Here is a 12,746-nt window from a genome sequence, read left to right as displayed (position 1 = left end):
CAAGGTCATCCATGTCTCCAGGCCTGGCGCCGCGCGCCTGGAGACACAGGACGGAGTACCCATCCAGAACGCCTGGAACATTCAGCACCTCTGGAAGTTCTACCCCTGAAGAAAGGCCTAGCGCCTGTGAAGAAGGCCTGACGCCTGTGAAGAAAGGCCCTGTCACATCCCTAGCTTCAGGCATTGCTCTAGGTTAGCTTCATGTGTGCATCATGTCTATATTTTTGAAACTTGAATTGAGGAATATTGGAAGCCTCAAAACCCTAAATAAAAGAGGGGCAAAAACCCTAGAAATCTCATTCATTGCTCCAAAAGGGCTCTTCATAAATGTTTGATAATTTTTGGTAAGGGTTCTGGTCCCAACCAAAATATTGAACATTTTTAAGGATTTATTTTTGGGACTTTGAATTTAAATCATTAGCTATTTGAATTTGAATTATATTCATATAATTAGAATATAATTCAAATTATCCCTGAAATATTTTATAAGCTTTTGGAAAAGTCCATCTAGCAATATAAAATATTCAGTGGAGTTTTTGGCATTGTTTGAATTATTTTAAAATTCAAAACAGTGGCAAAATAATTTAAATAAAACAAAAACAGAAGAAAAATATAAAACAGAATAGAAACAGAAAGAGAGAGAGAGAGAGAGTAAACTACCTGGCGCCTACCAAGCCCACCTGGGCCTCACCTGGCCGGCCCAGCCAGCAGCCCGGCCACCTGGCCAGCCCACCTCCCCCCCCTTGTCCTCTTCTTCCTCTGCCAGTAGGGAGAGGCGAGGCGTGGCGCGCGCCCGAAGAGCGCCGGCCACCTCCTGCTTCGCCGTGGCAGCCTCCCCGACTCCCTCGCGACGCCACAGAGACGCCCTCGCCCCCTGCACCTCCCCTCTCTCCCCCTGGACCCCATTCCCTCCTCTGTTTCCCTCTCACGCACACCACCGAGCGGAGCTCGCCGCCATCGTCGCCGTACCCATGGCCACCGGCCACCCCTAGCCTCACCGACGCCCCAGGAAGCTCCACGGGTCCTCCCTCTACCTCCTCAACGAGCCACGAGGCCCCGGACGTGCCGCATCTCCGCCATCGACGTCGTCTTCTACCTCGGACCCGCCGGCCATCTTCGTCAAATTCGTCGGCTCCGGTGCCTCCCCGAGCTCCCCGAGGCCACCGTCGCAACCCCTGTGAGCTCCACTCCGTTTCCCCTCCTTCATTTTGTTCGTTCCCGTGCCGTAGCACCCCGGCCACATTCCCGAGCGCCGCCGTCCACCATGGACGCCGGGCATGGCACTGACGTGCTGTTGCGGCCAGTCCGACGAGCCTAGCGTGCTCCTAGCTGCCCCAGGAGTCCGCATAGCCCCTCAGCCAGCCCCCTAGCGCCCCGTAACCTCGCTCCGCCCAAACCCGAGCTCCGGCAGCCGCCGCGGCCCCCACTCCGGCGAGCTCCGGCCACCCCGCGCCTCCCGCATGCCTCCTTTGGATGCGCGCAAGCAAGGGCAACCCTCTGGTGCCCTTGGCTTGGCCCAAAACCGCTCGCAGCGCCACTCCGGCGAGCTCCCGCCGCAGTTTTGGTCGTCGCCGGCCGAACTCCGGCGACTGCCGACGTGGCACGCCTTATTAGCACTAATGACGCCTAAACACCCCCCACAGCCACTGACAGTGGGCCCCGTAGTGGGTCAAAGCCCGGGTCAACGCGGGATTAGCCCCTGTGTCACTGACGTGTGGACCCCACACGTCAGGTTTGACCCAAGCCGGCCCCTGTTGACTTGCTGACGTCATGCCAACGTCATGCTGACGCAGTAATGCTTTCTGGATTTAATTTAATTCTAAAATTCCAGAAAATACCACAAACTTCAAAAATTCATAGAAATTCAACCGTAACTCCAAATTAAATAAATTATATATGAAAAATTATCAGAAAAATTCAAGGAATCCATCTGTACCATTTTCATGCATGTTAGAACAACTTATAGCTGCTGTTTAGCACAAATCAATTAAATGGCATTTAAATAATCACATATGGAGTTTGAATTTGAATCTTGTATTCAAACCAACTTCATTTAATCTGTTGCTAGTTGCATTAGCTCAAAACACATTCATATTGCCATGTCATGAGCATGCATCATATTGTGCATTGCATTGATTGTACTTCTTCTTTGTTGCCGGTATTTGTCCCCTCTCGATAGATGTGATACCGATGATGTGATCGTTGACACTGATGAAGACTCAATGTTATCTTCAGAAGTGCCAGGCAAGCAAAACCCCCTTGTTCATTCCGATACAATCCCACTCTCTCGCTCCTGCTCTCCTTTACTGCATTAGGACAACAACGATTCAACTGTTACTTGCTGCGGTAGCTGAACCCCTTTATCCTTTGCATGACCTGTCATTGCCACAGTAAATAGATGAAACCCACTAGCATGAGTAGGAGTTGTTTGAGCCCTGATGTGCCTACTCATTCATGCTTGTTTGTCATGCCTGCTACTGCTTAGAGTTGAGTCAGGTCTGATTCATCGGGGATGAATCAGAGGCGTGTGAACATGTCCTACTGTGTGTGAGCTAAGTGGTGAACACGATTTGGTAAAGGTAGCGGTGAGAGGCCATGTAGGAGTACATGGTGGGTTGTCTCATTGAAGCCGTCCTTAGGAACTGAGTTCTGTGTTTGTGATCCATGATTCAGCTACTACCATACATTGGGCCCTGAAATATGACCCCGCTCGACTTCTTATTCACCCTAGTCCTCTGTCCAGGAGTTGCAAGTAGTTTCTGGTGTTTGTAGCTTACTGGAGGCCGTGGACAGCGCTGACCGTAGGGGTGGGCTGTGATGCGGTAGGTACGTGGCACGGTGTACCGGATGCCCGTTTGGTATCTCGGGAACCCTGTTCACATCGTTTGGGGCTGTGAGCGAAACTCCGGCCGGATCTCCTCATGGATGGAACCCGAATAGGCGATAAACCTGGACTAGAGACTTGAGTGTTTAGGTAGGTCGTGGTCTACACCCACGTCGGCTTTCGCTTGAAGTTTGCCGAGCACATGTCGTGTGCAGACGCTAAGTGGTGGAAACATGTATGAAGAAGTACACCCCTGCAGGGTTAATATCATCTATTCGAATAGCCGTGTCCATGGAAAAGGACTTCTGGGTTGCTTATATCAGTTCATAGACAAGTGAAAGTGGATACTCTAAAATACGCAAGATAAGCGTGAGTGCTATGGATGGCGTTCTCGTAGGGAGACGGGAGCGGATCCATAGTGGTGTATTGATATGGTGAATATGTGGACTCGTGTGCGCCACCTCAAAAGAGTCGCTTGCAGTCGTAGTTTAGGATAGCCACCGAGTCAAAGCTGGCTTGCTGCAGTTAAACCCCACCACCCCTTTGTTGATAATGATGCATATGTAGTTAGTTCTGATGTAAGTCTTGCTGGGTACATTTGTACTCACGTTTGCCTATTTTATGTTTTTGCAGAGAGACTTCAGTCTCACTAATAGTTCCGCGTGGGCTTCGACGTTTAGCTTGATACCTCAGCTACGATCTTGTGCCCTCGGCAGGATCTGATTGATAGTCAAGCTTCTCAGCCTTTTTCATTTATAGATGTCTGTACCCAGACATGATAGCTTCCGCTTGTGCTTTGATTTGTATGCTCTGATTGTTGGGTCATGAGACCCATGTTTGTAATGTCTCGCTCCTCGGAGCCTATTGAATAAACTACTTGAGTCGTAGAGTCATTTTGTGATGCCATGTTGTATTGCACATATCGAGCATATTGTGTGTATGTTATTGAAATGCTTGGTATGTGTGGGATCTGACTATCTAGTTGTTGATCTTTAGTAGCCTCTCTTACCGGGAAATGTCTCCTAGTGTTTCCACCGAGCCATGGTAGCTTGCTACTGCTCCGGAACACTTAGGCTGGCCGGCATGTGTCCTTCTTCGTTCCTGTGTCTGTCCCTTCGGGGAAATGTCACGCGATGAATACCAGAGTCCTGTTAGCCCGCTACAGCCCGGTTCACCGAAGTCCTGCTAGCCCAGTGCTACAGCCTGGATTCACTCGCTGATGACCGACACGTTCGATGCTGGGTCATGGATGCCTGTCCCTGTAAGTTTGTGCCACTTTGGGTTTACGACTAGCCATGTCAGCCCGGGCTCCTTATCATATGGATGCTAGCGACACTGTCATATACGTGTGCCAAAAGACGCAAACGGTCCCGGGTAAAGGTAAGGCGACACCCGTGGGAATACCGTGTGTGAGGCCGCAAAGTGATATGAAGTGTTACATGCTAGATCTATGTGGCATTGAGTCGGGGTCCTGACAGGCCCAACGCCTGTGAAGAAGGCCCGTCGCCTATGAAGAAAGGCCCAGGGCCTATGAAGAAGGCCCATCGCCTGTGAAGATCGCCACCTGTGACACTCTCACGTAATAACGAGTGGGGCTGTACACGCCCCGGAGTCTCAGGAGTGCGGCCCTTGGGCCTTGGGGGCTCCCTCCCATGTCTTAGTGGCAGCACTTAGCTCCGTGCTGGTGAGAAGACGTCGAAGACTAGACTAGGTGCCGGACGCGGCTTTTCATCAGCTTTCCGAAGTTGGCTCGCCCCTCTTTAATTGAAATTTGCTTTCCGGTGTCTCTTGCTGGTCTCGCCCTTTCGCTTTCTGCCTCTGTTTTTGCCTTCGTTTCTTTGGTCGGTGTCGGTGTCAAAACCGGCGGATCTCGGGTAGGGGGTCCCGAACTGTGTGTCTAAGGCGGATGGTAACCGGAGACGGGGGACACGATGTTTACCCAGGTTCGGGCCCTCTTGATGGAGCTAATACCCTATGTCCTGCTTGATTGATCTTGATGATATGAGTATTACAAGTGTTGATCTACCACAAGATTGTAGAGGCTAAACCCTAGAAGCTAGCCTATGGTCTGATTGTTGTTGTCCTACAGACAAAATCCTCCAGTTTATATAGACACCGGAGGGGGCTAGGGTTACACAAAGTCGGTTACAAGGGAGGAGATCTACATATCCGTATTGCCAAGCTTGCCTTGCACGCCAAGGAGAGTCCCATCCGGACACGAGACGAAGTCTTCAATCTTGTATCTTCATAGTCCAACAGTCCGGCCAAAGGATATAGTCTGGCTGTCCGGGGACCCCCTAATCCAGGACTCCCTCAGTAGCCCCTAAACCAGGCTTCAATGACAATGAGTCCGGCGCGCAGATTTGTCTTCGACATTGCAAGGCGGGTTCTTCCTCCGAATACTCCATAGAAGATTTTGAACACAAGGATAGTGTCCGGCTCTACAAAAAAAATTCCACATACCACCGCAGAGAGAATAATATTTTTACAATTCGAATCTGCTGACATGTTTAGCAACATGACATCACGCCATGGCCCGGTCATTATTCGAACCGTTTTTCTCAACCAGCACTGCACATATCGTGAGGCGGTTTTCTTGACACGTCTTGTCGAAGCAGAGATCGTGTCCACCTATCACGGGATTCTCATCAATACGGATGTGGGTAACCCAAACGTGCCATCAATTACGGTGCTTGGGGAATAAGAGGTTTTACCAGGTGAGTGGGGAGGCGCACCGCCTCTTCCGCCCTTATAAAGGGACAAGGATTCACTCTTTTCACCCATGCCTTCTTCCTGATTCATTCCCTTCTGCTCAGGCTCCAGCACCCAAGCGTTCACCTTCTCTACCCACAAAGGGTCTTCCAAAGATGTCCGGATCCGGAGCAGGAGGCAAATGGATGGCCTCTACCATCCGAGAGAAGGATATCAAAAAGCTTCGGGAGGCCGGGTATCTGGCCAAGAAAATCAGCCACTATGTCCCGACGGCGGGACAGATAGTCCCCACTCCAGGACCCCATGAGAGGGTCGTATTCCTCCCTCACTTTGTCCGTGGGCTAGGGTTTCCCCTCCACTCATTCGTTTGTGGCATCATGTATTATTATGGGATCGATCTTCACGATCTGTCCCCCAATTCCTTCCTCAACATCTCGACATTCATTGTTGTGTGCGAGGCTTTTCTCCGCATTTCACCGCACTTCGGTTTATGGCTGAAGGTTTTTAATGTAAAGCCCAAGGTGGTGGGCGGCGAGCACGCCGAGTGCGGGGCGCTATGGTGACCAAGATGCCCAACGTCATATGGCCGACGGGAACTTTTAACAATTCTGTCAAGGAGTGGCAACAGCAGTGGTTTTACATCACTAATCCGTGTAGCAAGGAATGGGCCGCCTCTCCCGAGTTTCGATCCGGTGCCCCTCTACGGCTTACATCCTGGGTTAAGAAAGGCCTGGTCTGGTCCTCGTCTGACAAACTATAGGTGCTCCAGACGCGCGTTAAAGGTATGGGAGACAAGAACATTGAACTTGTCAACGTAGTCTAGGTGATGTTAGTCCGCCGGATACTGCCTTGTCAATACCGGACTTGCAATCTATGGGAATTCGATCCGGCCAGGCACCAAACCTTGTGAGGGTTCTTCGGCTCCTCACACAAGGGCATTTGGAAGGTGCTTTTCAAGTCCAGCAAATCATGGTCGGACTCCACCGAGGACTGCGGGTACCAACTGTCCCGCCCTGCAAGTTCGGTGAGTTTATCAAACTTTTCTATCTGCATGACCCAAAGGAAGCGCTTAACGCGTGTTATTTCAACTCTCCCAGGGCTGGACGAAGAAGGTGGAGCGGATCCATTGTCCGGCCCCGCTGCCCGAAGACCCGGCCATCCCACTTCTGACGAAGATGCTGGTTCTGGCGCCTTACAAGGTGCCGGAGAATACGACCGAGAAGGAGGCCAAAAAAACCCGGGGCGGCCTTCGTCGCCGCGGCACTTTGGACACAATACCCGAAGGTTCTGATGCCCTTTCTGCCTCCGACGAGGACGAAGAGGAGGAAGATGAATGCCCTACAGGGGGAAGAAGGAAAAGGACAGCCTCCGCACCCTTGGAGGCCGAACTGCCCAAAAGGGGAAAGGCTCCTCTTCCGGAGGAGTCCACTGCCGCCGCCGACAGCGGCCCGACATGGGATCACAGGGCCCAGCCCCTGGTGAACTCGTAAGTGTAAAAAATCCGAGTATGTTTAAGCGTCCGGACTCCTCGTGGCTTAGTATTTTAACCTAAGCCATATATTTTTTTGTAGTCTGGTGAGGTCCTGTACCAAACAATCCTCATCAGAGGACCTGCTGAGCGCAAATGCTATGGAGGGCGGGACGCCCTCAAAGGCCCCTTCCTCCAAACAGGTGCATAACACCGAGGCTTCGTCCCAGAAGGACCCCGACCAAGGAGGAAAGGAAGAAACCGTGAAGGCGGCGCCTGGAGGTCAAATCGCAGGGGCCGGACACATGGGGGAAAAGATTCCCATGGGGTCTGACAGCGGGGGCGATCCTGAGTTCAGCTCCCCACCAGATGTGATTCCAGAGACCTATACGGCTCCAGAATCAAGAAGGCAGCCTCCTTCGGCTGGAGGAGGCGTGCCTGTTCTGTCGGCGACCTCTGTCCATCCAGAAGTGTCGAATGCTTTGTTGGTGGCGTTATAAGACGCCGCCATCGTTGATGAACACCGTGCCCTTATGGATGCGGTGATTGAGAAGATTCAGTCAACTAAGAGTGGACTGAACGAAGCCTGTATCAGCCTTATAAGAGGCTTTGAGGTATGTTTTATGAGTTGTCGAAGAGTGTCATAGTATAGATAGTAGCCCCTGATACACTGTTCGGTGAAAGAAAGAACCAGACAGGGGATCGAATTGATGATCGCAGGAAGACTCATTGAATGACATTGATTTCTCCTCTGTTTCAAGCAGGTACCTGTGGCGGCTGCTGCCTCTCATACTGCGGAGATCTCCGGACTGAAGCAAAGTCTGGAGCGGGCCATAGAAGAACTTGGCCAATTGAAAATGCAGTTGAGGGATAAACAAGGTATGCACAAGCGTTGCACGTATTTATTGTGAAATAAATGTTTAGTATGAAATAAGCTGCATAATTTGTGCTAGGGGTTATGACCGAAGTCGAGGCCCTCAAAAGGGCCGTTGCCGAGGCCGAGAAAAAGGCGGCCACAGAGCGGGCTCTTCATGAGAAACACGAGGCCAGAGTTATTAAAGCTGAGCAGGAGCTGCAAGAGGCCGTAAGTAAATGCGAGACCTTGGAGCAGAGTTTAACAGAGAAAGAGTCCGAACTCACCAAGGCGCGTCAAGTCACGAGCGATGCCCGGGGGGAAACCCAAAGCGCCCTACAGGGGATCCAATAGGCGAGAAAGATCGCGGCGGGTAAGGCTTTTCCCATGTAAATCAAGTATTTGAAGGGAAAACTATGTTTCTGATTTTGAATCTGGATTTCTCAGGTGTATTTACCGAGCTACCTTGCAGCATATCAGATGCCGCCCAATTCTACCGAGCCGAAGAAAGGAACACCGCGGATAAGCTCTTCTAGTTGCAGTATTTGGCGCCGAATTATTTGGTGCCTTTTGCCGATCAACTGAAACAGCTGATCGAACTGCATAAGGCAGCAGAACTAGCCATGAAAGATATGGTTATCCGGCTATGTCCTGCCTAGCCGATTCCAAGCAGCTACTTCGGGCTCGTGAGGCGGCTTGTAAGCGCTTGCCCTCGACTTGACGTCATCAAGCGGTCGGTCTGTATAGAAGGAGCGCGAATGGCCTTCGCCCGCACAAAGGTGCACTGGGGGAAGATGGATGCTGAAAAGCTGGTGACCGGAGGACCGCGAGAGGGGAAGGAGCACCGCAAGCCCGAATATTATTATAAGAGTGTCCTGGAAGGATCCTACCTTGCAGCGGAGCTATGCACCAAGGACGTTATATTTCCATGAATGCCAATCATGTTGTCCTTTGTAATGTTTGAACAAGGTTGTTTATATGTCGCATGTTATATAAAAGTTTACCCTCCTGTGTAGCCGTTTTTATGTTAAACCTGAGAGTTGGACAGTCGTCGGCTTCTGCCCCCATGTAAGAAGTACGGGGGTGTTCGGGATAAACCTGAGCACTCTTTATCCCAGTTTTGGGTCCTTCGAAGGAGGTGCTCAGCACAACGAACCAAGCAATCGGACTATAGGGCTTTATCACTCTCACTTAGCCATAGGAGCTTTAGTATGGTCGGCGCAGCCCCTTGTGTTCGGAAGACCGTACTAGGGGCTCTATAAGCGCCTGATCGGAGAAAAACCGATCCATTGCACGCTGCATTGGTTATGGCATTATGCGGGAGAAATCCTTAAAGATTTGGTAACCGCTCGAACAGCTGACCAGCTCTCGCCGTATCATGACAGTCAGTTTTCGGCTTTCTCTACTGAGGTGCTCATCCGGAAGAACCGGGACACAATCGCAGTAGTTCTCCCAGTGCTACCTTAGCCAATATAGCGGAACGTAAGGTACCAAAACATGGGAGCCGGGCAAACCCAACTATTGAACCAAGACATGATTCGGAGCTGATGCATATACTGCTATAGGTTCGGGGTGCCGAACTTCCATGAAGGTGTTCGGACTTTTATTGCCGTGTTACGGGAAAAACGAAGCCCCTGGTATATTTAAGGCATATCGCTGTGTACGGATGCCACTTGACAAAATGATTTTGATAAGAAATAATCAGCAGGTAAAAGTCATATAAATCCACATGTTGTATTTGAAAGATACGCCTATGCGTATGGGTACAAGTAATGTGATAAAAAAAGAGATTATGATAGCAGAACCTGTTGTGACCAGGAGGAAGAGGTTGAGTGCGGATCCGTAATATAGCCAGACGGTCACTACGGGGAATGTCTAAGGATTCCCTAACGCGTTCAAGCTGCCTTCGTGTAGTCCGTCCTGGTCGGCGCAAAGGTGAACCTGCGAAGGAATTATAAAAATGTTTATGTGCCGGAGGGCGGTTGAACCACTGAGTCCGGCCTGTCATGGCCTTCGCTGGAATGTTTAGTTGAACTCTGGGTGAGCCGGAGTATCCTTCCGCGAAGTAGTTCGAAGCCCCTTGACAGTGTCCGGGAGCCTGGACGTCGACTCGAGGTTCGGCTGCAAGGTGCTGCTCGTTGTTTCTGCTGCTAAGGCAGTGGTGTATTTGTTGGTGCCGAAGGAAGGTTCGGCCTTGCCATGAACTGTGGTGACGCCGCGTGGACCGGGCATCTTGAGCTTACTGTAGGCGTAATGTGGCACCGCGTTGAATCGAGCGAACGCGGTTCGCCCGAGAAGTGCTTGATAGTCACTGCGGAAAGGGGCGATTTCGAAGATTAACTCTTCGATACGGTAATTTTCTGGTGATCCGAAGATTACCTCAAGGGCAATGGAGCCTGTACAGCTAACCTCCATACCTGGTATGATGCCTCTAAAAGTGGCTTTAGTGGGTTTGGTCGCTGAATGATCGATGCCCATCTTGCGCACTGTGTCCTGGTAAAGCAAATTTAAACTGCTACCCCCGTCCATAAGGACTCAGGTGAGGTGGAACCCGTCTACTATTGGGTCGAGGATTAGTGCGGCCGGATTGCCCTGATTGGCGTTAACCGGACGATCCGTGCGGTTGAAGGTGATCGGCCCTAGTTTGTATTGTGGGATGGCTAGGTCCGTTGAGTCGCCATCCCTAAGGGTGCATATCTGGTCCGAGTTGGAAATTTTGGTGGTATTTACCACATTCACCGATTGAATATGGGGGGGGGGGGACTTTTGCCCTCCTGTGTTCGGTGATCTGGGCTCTTCATCTCTATCGTCGCTTTGAGACCCCTCTTCGTCTTTGGCGCCTACCTTGCCGGCTTGTTTGAAGACCCAGCATTCTCTGTTGGTATGGGTGGCTGGCGTTTCTGGGATGCCATGAATTTGGCATTGGCGATCGAGTATGCGGTCCAGACTGGATGGACCTGGATTTTTTTTTTGGGTGGCCCTTTCCGCTGACCGGACTTTGAGCCCTTGAACCTGGCATTAACTGCCGTATTTTTGGCGTTTTCACCGTATTTGCGGCACTTGTGTTTGTTGTGTCGTGGTTTGCCGTTGCTATCCCTGGCTTCTGATATGCCAGGTTTGCTTACTGTATTGGTACTACGAGCCAACCAGCTATCTTCGCCCGCACAAAAGCGGGTCATAAGTGTCGTGAGGGCTGCCATGGATTTTGGCTTTTCTTGGCCGAGGTGCCGGGTGAGCCATTCGTCACTGATATTATGCTTAAATGCCGCTAAGGCCTTTGCATCCGGACAGTCGACAATTTGGTTCTTCTTGGTTAGGAACTGGGTCCAGAATTTTTCGGCCGATTCCCCTGGCTGCTGAGTTATATGACTTAAATCATCAGCGTCCAGCAGTCGCACATAAGTGCCCTGGAAATTGTCCAAGAATGCCTCTGCCAGGTTCTCCCAACTTCCGATGGAGTTTGCCGGAAAGCTATTGAGCCAATGTCGAGCCATCCCTTTAAGTTTTAGCGGGAGATATTTGATGGCATGTAGGTCATCCTCGTGGGCCATGTGAATGTGGAGGAAGAAGTCTTCTATCCATACCGCGGGGTCTATGGTACCATCGTATGATTCAATGTTTACGGGTTTAAACCCTTCTGGGAATTCGTGACCCATTACTTCATCAGTGAAGCATAAGGGGTGTGCGGCGCCTCTGTGCCGGTCTATACCACGACGCAGTTTATACGAGTCTTGTCTGCCGTGTTCGGCTCGGCCGGATTTGCTTTGAGTGTATCCGGCGTGACGATCATTGTCGTGTGGTGGTGCACGCCCCCGTGATCCATAGATCGATCTTGCATGTTTTGCCTTGTTTTCCAATACATCTCGCAGGTCCCGCATGTTTCCCCGGGCCTTGGTATTTTTGTTTGATTGGCGGCGGGGTGCAGGCTGGACTTCATGCTGAAATGCCCCTCTATCTCGGCCACGAGGTGGCCCGTCAGCCACATCATACGCTGGTGATGTGGGTTTCAATGCTTCCTCTTCGAGGTGAGGTAGCAACCTGCGCTTTGGATAACTCTTGGTTGGGAGCTCGAGTTCGTATTCCTCGGCCGCAAGGACTTCGGTCCATCTGTCTGCTAGCAAATCTTGATCAGCTCGAAGCTGTTGTTGCTTTTTTCTTCAAGCTATTTGCTATGGCTATAAGTCGGCGCTTGAAGCGCTCCTACTCGACGGGATCCTCAGGCACGATAAATTCTTCGTCGCCGAGGCTCACCTCATCTTCGGAGAGAGGCATGTAATTGTCCTCATCCAATTCTCCATATGCTGCCCGCTCTGGAGGGTTAGCTTATTCACCCTCCCGTTCTAAATCGTGTTGGAGGGGATTGTTGTTCTCTTCGGCACTATCTGGAGTGTTATTGTCTCTTGTGCCGGTATCACTACTTTTGCTATGGAGGGACTTAGAGCGGCGCCGCTGACGTTGGCGCTTGGGTTGCTTCTTGGAGGGGACATCCTCCGCTGTCTCGTCACCACTGCCTTCTTTGGGGGTGTCCACCATGTATATATCATATGATGAGGTGGCGGTCCAGCGCCCTGTGGGCGGTGGTTCCTGTTCGTCCCCTGCATCGTCGTCCATACCGTCGATGTCTTCGGAGTCGAAGTCGAGCATGTTAGTTAAATCGTCGACAGTGTCTACTAAGTGGGTGGTGGGTGGGTAGCGAATTTCTTCATCGTCCGCATCCCATTCTAGCCGGACATAGTTTGGCCAAGGTTATCCAAAAGGTGAGTGCTGAAAGATATCCGCGGAGGTGAACTCCATGATCGGTGTCCAATCAGATTCGATAGGCACGGACGCAGGCGGATCGGAGTCCGTGGCCGGGGACGAATCCAGTGGTTCGGCAATACGGCTCTCGT

Source organism: Triticum dicoccoides, chromosome 1A, assembly GCF_002162155.2.
Source record: "Triticum dicoccoides isolate Atlit2015 ecotype Zavitan chromosome 1A, WEW_v2.0, whole genome shotgun sequence".
NCBI lineage: Eukaryota > Viridiplantae > Streptophyta > Magnoliopsida > Poales > Poaceae > Triticum > Triticum dicoccoides.
This window is presented reverse-complemented; position numbering follows the sequence as displayed.